This window comes from Typopeltis vanoorti, chromosome 18, assembly GCF_054136105.1.
Source record: "Typopeltis vanoorti isolate ZY-2024b chromosome 18, IOZ_Tvanoo_1.0, whole genome shotgun sequence".
In the NCBI taxonomy this organism is placed as follows: Eukaryota; Metazoa; Arthropoda; class Arachnida; order Uropygi; family Thelyphonidae; genus Typopeltis; species Typopeltis vanoorti.
Genome location: NC_143566.1, coordinates 103,467,547 through 103,480,503, shown reverse-complemented (window position 1 = coordinate 103,480,503; position 12,957 = coordinate 103,467,547). Strand labels below are relative to the sequence as shown.

Genomic DNA, 12,957 nt, shown 5'->3' with positions numbered 1-12,957 from the left:
TGTGACTCGTTAGTTAGTGCCATTTTTTATCCCAGTTGTCTCTAATTGCGCTATTTGTTGCGAAATATACACAGACTGCAAATGTTTGTACCTTATTCAGTGATACAACAAAATGAGCTGTTTTTTTACTTCTGTCTGCAATCACTATTGGCTACTGGGTAGGGCGTGTGGATTACTACAGAAAGTGAATTACTACGCTCAGAAACTTGATTAAACTCCTTTTTTTTTTTTTTTTTTTTTTTTTTTTTCCTGTGCGAGGTATACGCGAAACTTTTCAATTTTTTTTCCCGTAAAGTAAAATCAGGAGTGCGAGTTATACGCGAGGGCGAGTTATATTCGAGTATATACGGTAAGTTATTTTTAAAGCTATGTGAAATGTATATTCAGGATTATGAAGCGTTGTCTGCACGTGATTAGATTGCATGCGTACCCTTCTCTTTCATTTGCATGTGTGTAGGTCGGCTTATAATTGTACTAATTTTTGATTTGCTTAAACTTGGTTGGTATATGCAGAGAGTGATTAATGAGATTTTCCGAGTCCAAATTAATAATTTTTGTCACTGTCTATATGTCTCTGTCCACATTTTTACACCCCATACCGTATTGAATACGTAATTTACGTATATATATATATATATATATATATATATATATATATATACACGTAAGAAACATACCGTATTATGTAGGTAAAATAACAATTTATTTTGTCTGTAATTTTTATCTATTACTCGTAAGGGATAAAGAAGTAATAAAATTATATCTTTAATTATATATATATATATTTTATTGTGCTTTAGATGTTAAAAATTGCGTCTTTAAATTGTGCGGCTTTATATGGCAGCTAGATGCAAATTTATTTGCATCGAGCTGCAATTTTATTTGCAATTTTATTTGCACTTAAATGCAAATAAAAAATATTCGGGCTATCAACACGGTAGAAGGACTTTTAAGTAAAAATTCCATCATTAATTTTTACATTCATTCAATCTTATATGACTGACAATAATCACTCTTACAATATTCTTTGATTTCACTCTAGCGTGATTTTTGATTATGTATATATATATACACGTAAGAAACATACCGTATATACTCGTATTATGTAGGTAAAAAAAAAATCAACTAACGCCTTTTATTCCCTAATAGGGAGTAGGCGAGGCCTTTATATCCTATCTAGCTTTTGGAGACTGAGTGGGCAGTTCAATCTCCACCGGTAGCCAATCAGAGATAGCTTGCCCATGTCTATCACTAATTATAGCAGCCGCCGATGAAGAGGCTGGCAAACAAGTGCTGCCATCTCTTGGTACCTAACCCTAACAAGATATGTCACTGTCTGAAATAATGTGGATACTACGGCCGATTTTTTTGAGTTAACGGGACGAAAAACCCGAGTTTCCGGGAGAAAAAACCCGCTTGCCTGTGCCAGAGATCGACTAGCTCGGGAACCGGTCGAAGATAGGCTTAGAAAAAGTTCATCCAATCAGCGACTATACTAGAACCTAGGTCTAACTTCAAGCGGCCAAGTGCAAAAATAACAATTTATTTTGTCTGTAATTTTTATGTATTATTACTCGTAAGGGATAAAGAAGTAATAAAATTATATCTTAAATTATATATATATTTTTTTTTATTGTGCTTTAAATGTTAAAAATTGCGTCTTTAAATTGTGCGGCTTTATATGGCAGCTAGACTTACACTTAAATGCAAATAAGAAATGCTGAAAGCCTGAAAAAGCATTTGACAAAGTTAAAAGAAACATATCATTTAACATATTAAAAGAAAGACAAACACCAAATAATATCCTAAAAGCTGTCACAAGTATATATGAAAATAATCAAATACAAATAAGATTAAATCACGAGCCATCATATACGAGAGAGATAAACCAAGGGACCCGATAGGGATGTCCCCTCTCAGCAACTCTTTTTAATATCTACTTAAATGAAATAATAATAAAATGGAGTAAAAATTTACATCAAGGAATTAAACTTTCTTCTACAGTGAACTTAAACACTCTCCTCTTTGCCGACGACCAAATAATAATTACAAATTCTGAAGATAAACTACAGAAAGCTATTTTAGATCTAAATGAGATAGCCAAAGATTATGGTATGATAATATCAACGGAAAAATCAAAAACTATGGGCTTTAAAGGACAAGATCCAGCAAGAACTAAAATAGTATTAGATAACAAGGTCTTAGAACAGGTGAATTCATTTAACTACCTAGGATGTATGATCACTTATGAAAATGAAAAAGATATAACCGTAAAAATTGCAAAATATTTAAAAATAACAGGTGTAATTAACTCTATATTTAAACCAAACCTAGTTCAAAAACAAACCAGGCTAAAAGTATACAATACATTAGCCCTACCGGTCTTAATGTATGGAAGCGAAATCTGGACAATAAAACAAAAAGACAAACAAAGATTAACAACAGCAGAAATGAAGTTTATGAGGAAAACTGCAAAGTATACCCTATTTGATCACAAAAGAAACGAAGATATTATGAAAGAATTAAACCAAGAACCAGTAATTAAAAAAATTAAAAAATATAAACATAGATGGATGGAACACGTTCAAAGAATGAAAACAGAAAGATTACCAAAACAAGCGTTAAAGTACAAGCCATTAGGAAAAAGAAAACCAGGACGTCCTCTTAAAACGATTCAACGATGACTTCTAAGGCCGGAACAGGCCATACTAGGCCTAAATCCTTGATACGTATGATGATGATGATGATGTGATTTTTGATTATTTGAAAAGGTCCTCCCAATACTTAAAAGACACCAAATAATAAGTTTTGTTCCCCAAAATTTCGGTTGGCACGTGAGAAAATTTTGCATCAAACATTTGGCGATTTTGGCACGCGCACTTAAAAAAGTTGCCCACCCCTGGTCTAGAGTCCAGATTTAAACCAATATATCATACTGCTGCGCGTTTGGGAGTTTACGGCGATCAAGGAGCTGCGATGAAACCACCCGCCAGTCTGACCAGTGGTGATGGTGACTAATCCTCAGATTGTCAGAAATGCTAAACGTTTTTTTTTTTTTGACGTTTTTGTAGTATTTTTGGTGCGTATTGAGAAGGGCGGCAAACTCAGGGACCGCTCCAGGCGGCAAAAGCTCTAGCTACACCACCGCATCCATCTAATTGATGGTCTACCCCTTTCTCTTTTCCTAGGAACTTTACTTCTATTACTGGTCTGAGACTTCCCCCTTCCATTTTTCAACGTGTCCAAAATATTTTAACTTTCTTCAAGGAGCCTTAAAGCTCTACTGATCTTTTCTAACACCCATTCATTTGTATGCCTTTCAGTATATGATATCCTCAAACAGCCTTCTGTAGCACCACATCTCAAAAGCAGATATCCTTTTCTTATCTGACTTCTTTAGGTTCCAAATCTCATATCCATAAGATTATTATGGATATTGTTATTAAAAAATTATTATTGTTTATACGTTTACATAGATCAATTATATCTGTTGTAAAAAATGTTTGTATTACAGTGTTAATTTTATTTATATACTTTTGTTTGTGCACATCATGTAATTTCTCTGAAGGAAAATAAATATAAAAAAAAATTATTACACACACATATTATATATTTATATACGTAGAAAGTATTTTACCTTGGGTATAATAAATGTTAAAGATACCAAGCTGTTTTAAACCTAGTTTTACTCCATTTCCCAAGTAAGCAAACAGACAAATAAGTCAAGTTTACGCCTGCAAGTGTTGCAAGTCTAGCTGACCCTGCAGGTAGTGCAAGACCAAGGTAACTTATGGTAAAAGGAGAAGCTTGGTATCTTTAACATTTATAATACCCAAGGTAAAATACTTTCTACATTAATATCTCCTCCTGAGATTTTTATATAATAAGGTCAAAACACCTTATGGTAACTTGTTCAGGTAAAATACTTATAAGCTCTGTATTACTAAAATCTTGGTATTTCTAGCCTGGCTCCCACTGATGAGACCTCAATAAAGGTCGAAACCGGTCTGGGTAGTGGCCCCTTGCCTTTAATACAAGGCATCATACATCTCCTTCAGGAGATATGTTTTGCATTAAGGGTAAATATTAAGATTAGTGATCAGAGCTTATTCTACTTTTACCATGAGTTGTCTTGGTCTTGCACTACGTACAGGGTCAGCTAGACTTGCAACACTTGCAGACGCAAACTTGACTTGTTTGTCTGTTTGCTTACTTGGGAAATGGAGTAAAACCAGGTTTAAAATAGCTTGGTATCTTTAACATTTATAATACCCAAGGTAAAATACTTTCTACACACACACACACACACACACACACACACACACACACACACACACACACACACACACACACACACACACACACACACACACACACACACACACACACACACACACACACACATATATAATAGGAAATAAGAAGCAAACATGGGCTACACTTTCTTTTATGTCAGCTGCCTTCTTTAATATGATGATTTGTATGATAAAAAGTACTGGAACAAATGGGGAATCACGTGAACTTTTAGATACCATAAAAAGAAGGAAAACTGCATATCTTGGTCACCTACTTCGTAATGAAAAATATAAAATACTTCAATTGCTTATAAAGGGGAAGATAAATGGAAGAAGAGGATAAGGAAGACGAAGAAAATCTTGCCTGGCAGACTATGACTTAGCTGACAGACATGAGTCTGATGACAGTGGACTGGCGTGAGCTCTGAGGGACTGTTTAGAGTGGTTGAGGATCGCTCAAAATTTGCCAAGGTGGTCGCCGACCTCCGATAGGAGATGGCACTCAAAGAAGAAGAAGAAGATATGATAAACTGCCTTCCAATCATGGAATTTATATTCATGTTTGGTGTGGAATGCCATCGCTACTCCTTCCTTTCCTTGATCATTACTGCCTGAATATAAGATCCTACACTTATTATAAATTATAAATAAATAAATTCGATCATAAATTAGTTGAATGGTGTAATAACAATAATAATTTGATCTACTGCCACTTTCATAAAACCTCATGGGTGGGAGGGAACCATCAAGAACAACTCAGTTTCATGCCATGGTTTTTTGAGGAGAGTGAAAAGAGGTACAGTCCGTCAGCTCTTCTCTTTGTAGTTGAATCCCCTCAACGTTTTTGAAATTCATTTTTTTTTAGATTTTTAAAAATGTATAAGCTTTTTTTTTTCAAAACGTTATAATTTATTCATACATTTTTACGCCACGAACGAAGGATCGGGAAAGGAGATTCATTTTGTTAAGACTTACGCGGGGGCTACATAAAAATCATTTCTAAATCTCAAATAATGAACTGCTTAAATCTCTAAAATTTTTCACCTTCCATTTTACAGCATGTGGACAAAATAAAATAAAATAAAATAAAATAAAATAAAATAAAATAAAATAATAATAATAAAAAACAGAATAAAATAAACTGGTACACCTAAAACTTTCAAAATACGAATAGTTATAAATCTCAAGTTCTCAATTTCTGAAATCAGTTTAATTATGGTATGAATGATCTAGTTTATAAACACGCTTGATAAGTTTAGACTTTTTTTAAGATAAAATATCCTGAAATTGTTATGTACATTAGAATTTAAACATTATTTGTAAATAATAACACTAGATGGCGGTATTTTCCACTGACAAATACCAGTGACATTCCTAATCGACGGTCTTATACCGTCAAAGTTTATGTATCAGTAATTATATTATTATTATTAATTACCTTTACCCTGTTCCAATGTATAGATGCGGTATAGTTTATTAAGCATATTGTCCTTTTTCTGTTGGCTATAATTTACTTTTGCCAATATGATAGCTACTTATAAGGAAAAGAAAGGATCCTGCTTTGAGCAATCTCTAGTACAAGCAACTATTGCGAAATATTTTACATACGCTGATATAACAATAATTTTTGGCTTTTGATAATACAATTCAATACATAACAAAAATACAACTACACAATTAAATATGAATGTATTAAACACAAATCTTAATAGAGAAAACGAAAATGAACATGTATAATCCCATGTGGTCTAGTGGCTAGGATACCTGGCTTTCACCCAGGAGGCCCGGGTTCGATTCCCGGCATGGGAATTTTTTTTTTCTTCTTTATTTCCGTTTTCTTTATTATTATTTTTTTTTAAACTGATTTATATATACACTATTCAGCTACTGCTGATTATTTCATTTCCATTACTACTGTATACACATGATATATAGAATTGTTGGACAAAGTATGGCACCAGGGCCTACTGTACAAGCTTATAAAAGCAAACATACCCATAAACATCATCAGACTGATCAAATCCTATCTCTCAGACAGATACATGCAAATAAAAATCAATGGAGTTGTATCATCCAGAAGAAAAATTCTGGCAGGTGTACCCCAAGGCTCTCTTTTGGCCCCCCCTACTCTTCTCAATCTATGTAGCCGATATCCCACAAAACCCAAGAAAACCATCACTGCCTTATACGCCGATGATACGGCAATATTGTCCAGATCTCTCAGCCCCATGCTGGCAACCAAAAGACTACAGGATAGCATCTTCACTCTTGCAAAGTGGTTCTCAGATTGGAGGATTCTGGTCAATCCACAGAAAAGCTCAGCTATGCTTTTCTCCAGAAGAAAAGTACTCATCAGTGATGAGTACTTTTCTTCAGAATACGATGAGACAGTCTACAATAAGCACAAGAGACCGAAAACAATCCTGCTCCCAGCTGATATCAACTAACTACACTGCCCACAAAGGGAGAGCATAAAGCTCAAAACTACCCCATTCACCTGTACACCAACCCAGATAAAGGGGAATATAAAAGCATATTTGCTTCCCCCATCCAGTGAGTAGCGTTGAGTGTTGAGAAAACGAAAGTGAACATGTATAATCCCATGTGGTCTAGTGGCTAGGATACCTGGCTTTCACCCAGGAGGCCCGGGTTCGATTCCCGGCATGGGAATTTTTTTCTTCTTCTTTATTTCCGTTTTCTTTCTTTTATTTTTTATTTTTAAACTGATTTATATACGCTATTCAACTACTGCTGATTACTTCATTTCCATTACTACTGTATACACATGATATATAGAATTTTTGCACATTTCTTCAAATTCACGAAAACAGCCATTTACCCGATTATGTGAATAGTGGATTATAGACTGATTTTTTTTTTAATTTTTTTTTATTTTTATTAAAAAATTAAAGTATGACAAAAGAGAAAAGGAAAATATTAATTAATAGAAGATGAAAATAAATAAATACTGAAAAAAAAATCTAATTCATTATTTCTATTTACTTATTTAGCATTAATTATTTCGTTTTATTTTTAAAAAAAGCACTTACATTCCAATAATAATAATAATTAATAATAATAATTAATAATAATAATAATAATAATATTATTATTATTACTATTATTATTATTATTATTATTATTATTATTATTAACGAAAATAAAATGTTATTTTTAAAATCGCCATAAATTCATATTTTTCATGGATTTAGGCCTAAAATGGCCGGTTCCGGCTTAGAAGTCATCTTTCTGTAAGTTATCTTCAGAATTAATAATTATTATTTGGTCATCAGCAAAAAGAGGAGTGTTTAAGTTTACAGTAGGAGAAAGTTTAATCCCTTGATGGGAATTTTTATGCAATTTAAATAAATATTAAAAAGAGTTGCTGAAAGGGGACATCCTTGTCGAACTCTATGATTTATCTTTCTTGGATATGGCAGTTCATAATTTAATCTTATTTGTATTTACTTATTTTCATACATAGTTACAGTTTTTAGAATATTATTTAGTATTTGTCTTTCTTTTAATATGTTAAATAAAATACTTTTTATAACTTTATCAGATGCTTTTTCAAAGTCAATAAACGCAAATATGTTTCTAAATTGTATTATCTTCTTTTGTCTATTATCAGTTTTAGGGAAAAGTCCGGGTCGATACATGATCCTCCTTTTCTAAATCCATCCTCTACTTCTAAAATAAACTTTTCAGAATATTTTATTAACGTGTTATTTAAAATTATGCTATATGTTTAGTAACAGGAATTTAGAATACTTATACCTCTGTAGTTTTTAGGGTCATTTCTATTCCTTAAAAAAAAAAAAAAAGGATCGGTATTGCTTTTTTTTTTTTTTCCCCATTCTATTGGTGGGTTAGTTGTCTAATAGAATTTATTTAAAAATAATAGGAGTCATTCTTTAAACCTTATTCCTATATATTTATATAATTCTAAACCTAACTTATCTTCTCCATGTGATTTTCCATTTCTTGTTTCTTTCAGGTTGATTTCTAATTCTTCTTTAGTTATTTTTGTTTCATTTTCATCGAATGTTTACCAGTTATCTTTTTTAAAATATTTATCTGTCCACAATTCTGCATAGAAATTTAAAATTTCCGCTAATTTCAATTCGATGTTTAATTTTAGTATCTGTGCGTAAATATTTGAAAATCTTATACACATTGGGTTTTATTTTATTTAAGTCATGTTCTAAATTAGAAACAAATTTGTTCCATGATTCTCTATATCTTTTTCTGACTTATCGTTTAGCTACGGCTCTTATTTTTTTAATATTCTATTTCATCTTCTAATCTTTTACCGCTTAACCAATTACGATATGCTTCTTCTTTTTTTTTTTTTCATTTTGATTATTTCTTTGATTGTATCGTACCATATCTTCAGCTTTTCTTTTTATTGAATTTTTTGGTCTTTCCTAAGCTTTCCTTTGCTGCTGCATTTAGTATCGTTTTTATATTAAGTCATTCTATTTATTCTTCACTTCGTTTTATGTTATGTAAATATTGGTTAATTCTTTGTTCATATAGCCATTGTATATTGTGTCATTTAATAATCTAGTTTTTTAAACAAATGTTTTAAATTTTCTTTCTTTTCTTTTTATTATTTTTAGCCATTTAGGTGGTAATCTTAATTTTATTTTAATTTTATGCCAGGACCAAAAAAGTTAAGTTATTGAGTCGTAAAACATTTCTGAAAGTTATCGTCTATGAGGTGCATACTTAAAAAAAAAAATCTTTGGATTTTTTTTTTTTTTTTTTTTTTTTAAGTATTAACGTAATTATTTGAAATGTCGACATTGCCCTTGGTAACTTTCACAATACTAACTCAGCAAAAGAAAACTTAATTTGATTAAATTCTGTTCTATTATGAAAATGATTTTTTTCTATGCCATCCTAGATAAAATTGGAACCCCAGATTTTTTTTTTTTTTTTAAAAATCTAACTTTCGATATCTAACTCTGAATTATTTTTCAAATTGTTCATTACGTTAATTTCACAAAATGCTTAAAGCACATATAAGTTTGCACTTGCAAAACATTTCATTTTGGTTTAAACCAGAGGTGTCAAACTGGTTGCCCGCGGGCCGCATGCGGCCCCCAAAGCGAGCTATTGCAGCCCACGACGCCTCGAGGAAAGATTTTTTAAAAAAGGGATGGTTGCTTTTTATAATAAAAACAGAAATACCATATTTACTCGAATATAACTCGCCCTCGCGTATAACACGCACCCCTGATTTTACTTTATGAAAAAAGAAATTAAAAAGGTTTGCACATACATCGCACACAAAAATAAAGTTTAATCACTTGCACATCGGAGTGATAACTCGCTCCCCACTGTAAACAACATGTCCTCCCCAACTACCACTATATTGCAGATGCAAGAAAAACAAGTAGTTTTATTATACTACTGAACAAAGTACAGAAACATTTGCTGTCTATGTAATATATTTCTTTAGTGCAATTAGAGAGAACTGGGATAAAAATGCACAAACTAATGAATCACGTCTCCTCCCACATTAACAATGCTGTTTAGACTCAAGTAAAACCATACATTACACTGGCAAACACAGTATCTAACTAAAAAAACTATTGTGTTTAGTTAGATACTGTGTAAGTGCACCCACTAACTCAAACGCAAAGCAGCAATAAAACTAATTTCAGTTTAATTTGGTTTAAATGCTGAGTTTTCATAATCATTTTACTATTATTTTGTCTTGTAATGATTTAGAATAAATAAAATTTTTGTTATCAATTTTCCAATTTATTTATACTTATTCTTTAACTTCCCTTCGTTTGTATTTAGTGCAGGTTTTTTTAGTCGAAAATTTTTGCGGCCCACTTGAAATACAATTTTATGGCAAATTGCCCACGGTCCGATTGAGTTTGATATTCCTGGGTTTAAACTGTATGGTTTGCTGGGTCAAAACTTGAGAAATGTTTCGAAGGGACATATAGTAATCTTTATAACCCACTAAGCAACTATGGCAATTCCTAGGAGCGGTAAGTTTGAAGAGCTTCAAAAACCACCAAAACTGAATCTCAACCATAAAACCACATTGTTTTAATTTTCTTTTTCTTGTTTTCCATATTGTCTTGAATTCAGGGACAGCAAGTAACCTAAGAACGGTCTTGATAATAATAACATTCTGGTAAATTGAAACAGAATTACCTTTACTGTATGATAATTCAGCAATACGTATAAAGAAGATCACAATTCACTATTAGGATAGAAGTTAAGCCCACAGAACGCCATTCTAAAATGGACAGGTGTACTTGCAGAAATGACCGATATGTACAGTGATCACAGTACAAAAACAGATCAATGGCTCACTAAGAACGTTTTTCTTTGCGATGAGAACCTCATATTACCACTTTTGGGGAACCAACCATCAAATATCACGTGCGCTACTGCGTGGGCCATGACACTCAGTCGTATGTACGAACAGTAGCTTCATCTATTCGGCGTGCAAGAGGTGCAAGAATTGATTATCCAAATCACTGGTTTCTCCAGGGCTACGTAATTCTTCAATCCACCCACATGATTTTATTTACAGATGAAACAACATTTATCAGAGATGATGGATCTACAAGATAAGAAACATTGAATACCTAGAAGCCATATTGAAACAGAAGTTAGAATTAGAGGAGCAAGTCGATACTTCTTGGAGAAACAAAAATATCCAGAAATTAATCAGGAAATCTGCATGTAAGAATATTTAGAAAGGATTTTCAACTAAAGGTGAGTTAACTGGTCTCACATGATGCCCGAGCGTTTTTCCTCCCAGCAATTCGGGTTTTTCATCCCACAAAACAGACAGACCAGCTAGAATCTAGCTGCTAGAGAATAGATCCATTTACAGGTAAAATTATATAACTATTAGCTAATATTTGTTTATTCGTATAGGGCTTCCCCAGTTCCTTGACCGTCCCTTAGGACTGTTTGAGTCCTTCTAGTGAGTGGTTAAGTATGTATTTTATGACTGTAGATCCATGTGTGTGTTCACGGGTCGATTTGCCTGTTCTGAGGGATGAAAATCCCGAGTTTCAGGAGTAAAAAAAATACCTACCTCTGTATGAGGCCGGCTAACTCACCTTTAGTCGAAAGAGACCAGATAAAGAAGCCCTTTGGTCGGAAAGACCCAAGTCTTTCCGACCAAAGGGCTTCGTCTGTACCAACTGAGCTACGGAAGCTCAGTGATATATTTGATTTAATAAGATGGTGTGCTGTATATACCAATATGAGTATCAACCATTACATCATCATACGTTAAACAAACAGGTCATACCTGGCTGGTTAAATGGTAGCGTGTTCTGCTGCTCTCTGACCAACAGGCTGCAGTTTGCATTTAAAAAATTAAAAAAAAAAAAAAAAACGAGTCATTTAGCTACATTTCATTGTCTTTATTACTCACTGAACCATGTGGATTACCAGAGGTATGCAACATTCGAGAGACAGTTGCAGAAAATATTGTATGGTAGGAGATGAAAAAGAAAGACAATCTTCAGGTATTGAGTTATTATATAGTTAACAAAGGATTTTTTTTCTTTTTGCCATTTAGAGTGAGCAGAATATATTCAAAGAGAAATTGGTGAGTGCACAGTGATGGTGAATCACTATAAAGATGACAGGAATTGTGTGAGATAGAATGTTCTTCCATGATGATTTCCTCAAGTTCATGGCAGGGCCAATTAATAATATTATTATTATTACTTTTCGTGTTGCCCTTGAAAATGGTGATCTGTAGCGCTAGGCTGCTCAAAGAAAGAGCATTACTGGCTCTTTCTTTGAGTTTTTCTAAATCATTCTTCTAACAGTTCCCGAGTTATCGATCTTTGACACGGATAGTAGGGTGTGCTTCCCAAAAACTTGAGTTTTTCACCCCTCATCTCAAAAAGTGGACTAATGACTATTGCTGAAATAACATGTATATTATGGTTTAGGGTCACAAGACCCTCCTGAAAAGACTTGCTTCATTGATAGCTTAGACTCGCTTTCAAAGAAAGCATGGTGACTTGCTGCCACCATCTTTGAAAAGTTACTTAGGGTTAAAGGAGCACAATGTATACTCCCTTCGTGGAATAAAATGCTTTAGAGTATTCAATTTTATTTTATTACTTTCCATTTTGCTGACTGAGTGGATGGTGTTATTAACATCAAGTTTACTCACAGCCTTATTAACATCAAGTTTACTCACCTCCTCACATACTTCCTATTCACTCACCATCAGTCTCTCCTCCTCTTTTTTTTTTCCTACTATGCTCAAGTTCTTGAGAATTCATGAGAATGAAATACATTTATGAATTGCTCATTTAACATCTCCACTATATTCTTCACAGTGGCTATCATTCTACCATTTTCGTCAACCAGTATCATCCTTCCATAGTCTTTCTTGCTTCTATTTCCATGTATCAAAAGAACGCCCTGGGATTTTTTAGCCTTGTTAGCTAAATGCTACTCATATTGCACTTTTGCTACCCATACCAAGCCAGTCACCTTTCTCATCTGCTTTTTGTATGCCTCATGCAACATTTTATTACCACTGCCTTCACAATGCTTTCTTCCAAATTAGATGCGACAACTCTTCATTCATCCATTTCACATCTAAATTATTTAATCTTTGGAATGCATACAGACATTTCCTCTGCCAGAT

At 33.1% G+C, this 12,957-nt stretch overlaps 2 non-coding genes across 2 annotated transcripts; both read left to right on the top strand.

The window, feature by feature from the left end:
• Positions 1 to 6,032: 6,032 nt before the first annotated feature.
• TRNAE-UUC (transfer RNA glutamic acid (anticodon UUC)) lies at positions 6,033 to 6,104 on the top strand. Its single transcript has one exon. It is a non-coding gene; the product is annotated as a tRNA-Glu (tRNA).
• Positions 6,105 to 6,893: 789 nt separating this feature from the next.
• On the top strand, positions 6,894 to 6,965 carry TRNAE-UUC (transfer RNA glutamic acid (anticodon UUC)). The gene has a single exon. It is a non-coding gene; the product is annotated as a tRNA-Glu (tRNA).
• The last annotated feature ends 5,992 nt before the right edge of the window (positions 6,966 to 12,957 follow it).